We start from the raw sequence: 4733 nt of genomic DNA on the forward strand, positions 1-4733 counted from the left end.
ATCCTATTCAGGAGTATTTCTGCGTTCTGTTTACTTGCTTTTGAATTGCTTTGGTGTCTTGTCCAAGGAAGATAATTCCAGAAGTCATTCACACCCAGGCTGCAAATTCGATACTGCATTCAGGTGACAAATGGAGTGTGATTGCAAAGCTACCCAGAAAATTGGAAATCAAATTGGCTGTGATGGTTGGTCTATGTGGTCTCCTTTTGGAATCCACAAGAGCGAGAAGAAAATGAAGGACAGGAAAATGAAGTGTGTCCTACTGTACAGAAGATGAGTTTATTTAGCCAGAGTTGGTAAAGGGGGAAGCAAATTTCACATTATGTCAGCTCTGATTCCTGAGGCCTTAGGGAACACTCACCGTGAGGAAGTGGTTGTATTTCACTAAAAATTTGCAAAGAGAGACTCTAAACCCTGTAAGGGAGTCCCAGTGGTGAAGACTTTACATTGCAGCTGGGCCCAAACAGCCTCAGATAAGATTGCGGGGCCCTGTGGTGCATCACATGTTGGGAGACAGTCTGTGACTGGAGAGAATTCATAGCTTTCATGAGTGAAAAAGGAGAAAAATGTGGGGAAGCAAAACAGCTGGGAAGAATTTTGTGTGATCCGTGGCACTTAGTTTCCAGCCAGAGAAAAGAACTCATGTGTCCAGGACTTCAGCAGCCTTACTCTTGCATTTTAAACCCTTCAAACAGAGAGAACAATACAGAAAGTCCCATAGGACACATGAGAAAGGGGTTTGTGCTGAACCCCTGTTATCATTTCTTTGCATTTACTTGCTAACAAAAAATATTTTTCTTATAGAATGACCTCTGAGGTTTTATACTATGGGGTATTTGGTTTAAAATGTACTGTAACCTTCTTTTTTTTTAATTGATCAGATCAGCCTTGAACACTCAAAGAAAAATCTGCCTGCTCTGAATATTGCCTGAGGATTTAGAAAGGTCTTTCTTGGAAACAGAAGAAGGAGATGAAACAATCACCTGTAAAGCACGGTGAGAGAGAAAAAGAATAAAGGAACGAGTTACGTTTGACTTATCTTCTTTGAAGGGATGATTTTTTTTGGTTTTTTAGAGTAGACTTCAGATGTGGGAGATGTTGTGGGAGCTGCTCTGTACAGTTTTAAGATGCAGATTTATCATGGCACCTCTGCAGGCCCTGTAGCCTCCGCAGACCCATCTATAGTCATGTGCACCTTGTGCCACACATGGGAGACAGTCTGAGAGGATCTTACCTTTCTCCTCACTGTCCTCCGTTGGTCTTTGTCACAGAAAAAAGAGAGAGAAAGAAGATCTAAGAGATGAACTGGAGCTGAGCTGACCCTAGACTTTGTCCAAGGAGTAGGTATGTTTGGAGGTATAATTGTCTTTCTGGTGTTTCACTAATGCTGATTGCTTTTATATGTGAAGGAGCCCTGAAATACTACATTTGCCATTCGCTCTGTTAGGAACTGAAAAGCTGGTTGCCTGAGATCAGAAATGAATGACTGCCAGAGGTCCTCATGCTGCTCGATGCATTTCCAGTGTCTTGCTAGAACAAGTTTCAAAACATGGGCAATTTTTCTCCCGCTCTGTAGCTCGTAAACAAAAAAAAAATTCTTTGTTTGGCAACTTGATTTGCAGTAAGACTGCATTATTTACCACTTGAGTTGTAGGAGAAACTTTCCTAATGACAGGTGTCAATCAAGTAAATGTTTGCTATCTCCCACCTGAGCAGCAGCAACACTAAAATTTCAACTGTGTCATTAATAAACAAGGAGCCAATGGATGTGAGAGCAGTGGAAGCCCTGTGATCACTTACTCTGAAAGGGATGATTGTCAGTCACACCTCGATGGCATCTGCTTGCAGATATAATGAAGAAAGATTATCATTGCTGTAAGTAACTGCATCGACTCTGGTCAGCAAATGATAAAGACATTGTCCCGGTGATCGGACTTGCCTCCCAGGTGCTAACAATGTTAAGTGATATCTCAGTGATATTTTGGGTCCTCATTTATGTGACTGCAATAGAAAACCAGAAGAAAAGGATCCCTCTTTTTTGTGACATAATTAATTTCATGCCGTTCTCTGCACTTCTAAACTGAAAACTCCATTAGGCATGACCAAAGTCAGCTTATTTCTGCACTGATGACTCAGAGAAGAAGCAGTGAAAGACCTTTAAAGCAAAGACCTTGGTTTAGTATTGACACACCTACATAAAACGTCGCCTATATATGAGTTTCCTCCAGTGCCTCTTTTGGATCCTGATGGGGGGTGGGAGGAGAGTGATGGTAGCCATGAGTGTGAGCCATTAGCTATGTCCTGTGGAAATGTAGAAATAAAATATTTTTTTAGTATTCCAGCTCTTCCTGGGGTGCTAGTGGCTGTTGGGAATTGTGCAGAGCACATAGAATACTTCTGTGTCTGTCCTTACTCACCTTAATCTGTAGCTTCAATTAAAGGTGTTTGAAAGAAGCTTACATATATGGTCCCATCTTCATAGAAAGGGACAAATGTGAATAATAAAATGGACCAGCCCAGTTCTGCTGGAGCGTAATTAAAGTAAGAAGCAAGGAGACTTCAAGACATGCTTCTCTTCTACAGATCCAATCAAGCATCCTAAGGGCTGCCTTGTTTAGCTGGCAGCTGCCCCTGGTTTTCCTGAGTAGGATGGCTTGGGTAGCAGAATGGAAAATATAAAAAGTGCTAGAGAAGTCTCTGACTTTTAAATCCTTTTAACATCCCCAAATTTCTGTTGTGGTTACAGATGATATGATGCAGAGTTGATAAATTCACCTGCTCTTATATCAGGCAGGTGCAAAAACTCTGGGTTTTGCTTTGGATTTCTTGCCTTACTTGGTAACCATATTCCAGCTCAGTCCAGAACAAAGAGCTAAATCCTGCTGAAAAAATCAGTCCCCAGGGGCTTGAGGCCATTGTCTCTAATGTACATATAAAAGTCAGTCATACCAGCTGCAGATGAAATCACAGATGAAATCTTACTAATTAATTGCATGAACTTTGTTTCTGCCTGGTTTGAGATTCTCTCAGCCTTGTATAAATATCTGGGCACCCATACTGTACACCTCAAGAGGGCTGTTGATTTTCCAAGGAAGACTAACAATTTTTGTGCCTAAAATAGCCATGCAATTACTTCTGCTCACATGGTCTCGCAGTAACAAAATGGTTTCTGAAAACTGGTTTTGTTCACACGTGATTGAAAAGTTGCCCTATGTTGTTCTGCCAAGTTAGGCACTGATTCAGGTTTATGACCATATCATTAATATTTTAGTACCGCATCAGTAACTGGTTGCTATTAATATGTAGTGAAACAGTGATATAAAAAGGGAGATGTTCCCAATCACTTGGCAGAATTTGCATTACAGCTGGATGAAATTTATAACACATCTTCTGCAACCTACTGGTCTGAACTCCTGTTATTAATTTCTGCTGTGTTTATTTCTCCTTTATGTTCACTTTGGGCAATATTCTATCAAGTTTCCTGGCAAGCACAACAGTGGATATAGCTAATTTCAGCTGACTGCAGGAGAAGGACTTTGTAGAAAGTGAATTTTGAATCAGCGCTAGTATTTGCAGCAGAAATCTCCCTCTGAGAAGTCTATTCCCCTCAGCCTGGCGTCAGCAGCACTTAAGTGCATCTGAATAGCCCTATTGACTTCAGGTGGGCAGCTGTTTAATTACCTTCCTGAATCAAGGCCAGGACCAGGAAACAAGCCCCCAGCATATGACCTGGGTGCCCACTCAAACTGCTTGTCTTCCGACTGTCGAACTTCTGTGAGTGACCCACAGATTGTTTGAATAGGTAATTTGGCAAATACTTTCCAGTCGAGAATAAATTCGAAGAAATCACCATTTGATGCACAAAGAGAGGTGAAATTTGTGCAGTGTATTTTTCATGACGAGGCAGCTATTGCCCAGATTTATTCAGCCTACTTGCCTCTTCCTGTTTCAATACTCCCAGCAATCACATTTTTCCCCCACGTTTTATTTAGAAACTCTGAAATGACAGGTCTCTTGCCTTTCTACCAGGAGAGTGGTGTGCTGCACACAGCATGCTGTACACAGGAGGAGGAGGATAAAGAATGACATGCTACTCTGTAAGTTACAACTATTTTTTTCAGACCCACATCTGCTCTTGTCCCTCTTCTGTTCTCAGATCAGTCTTTGGCTTCCCTTAGGAATCCAGCTGTGTCATCACATTGTGTGGCATCCTAATATTTCATACTAAGCTGTAAGCCAATTAGGAATGACTACTTACCATGCTGAATCATAGGAAGAGAAAAGGATAATGTGTCCTTCATATAACGAACCTCCTCTTTTTTGGCAAGACAGATCACCTACACATTATATTTATAAGCCCTATGGCTTTTCACTCTACCCAATTAGGATGCAGCTTCCTTTCACACTGCTGCAATATTTTAAGGGACTTGTTTACAGATGGATGCTTATTGAAAGTGCTGACCTGCTACCATTATACCTCATACCACCTTTCATCTTCAGATACTGAAACACTGGACAAAACTTGATGTTGTAATCACCTTTAACAGGATGAGAACACGAGTGCAGCAAAATATAAATACCTTGTCCTGAGTTCCTAAATGAACTGGTGACCCCGGATGAGAGTATAAACATTATCGCATGCCACCCAGAGTTGAGGGAGATGTTGGTTAAAGTCAGGCTGTAAAATAAAGCTTGTTATATCTAAAAGAAAGAAGGATGAGCCATTGATGTGT

At 41.2% G+C, this 4733-nt stretch overlaps 1 long non-coding RNA gene across 1 annotated transcript; it reads left to right on the forward strand.

The window, feature by feature from the left end:
- Nucleotides 1-919: 919 nt before the first annotated feature.
- Nucleotides 920-4091, forward strand: LOC142086627 (uncharacterized). The gene is made up of 3 exons (XR_012675200.1): nucleotides 920-1023; nucleotides 1272-1344; nucleotides 4030-4091. It is a non-coding gene; the product is annotated as an uncharacterized LOC142086627 (long non-coding RNA).
- Nucleotides 4092-4733: the final 642 nt, after the last annotated feature.

The sequence above is a fragment of the Calonectris borealis genome, chromosome 11 (genome assembly GCF_964195595.1).
Source record: "Calonectris borealis chromosome 11, bCalBor7.hap1.2, whole genome shotgun sequence".
In the NCBI taxonomy this organism is placed as follows: Eukaryota; Metazoa; Chordata; class Aves; order Procellariiformes; family Procellariidae; genus Calonectris; species Calonectris borealis.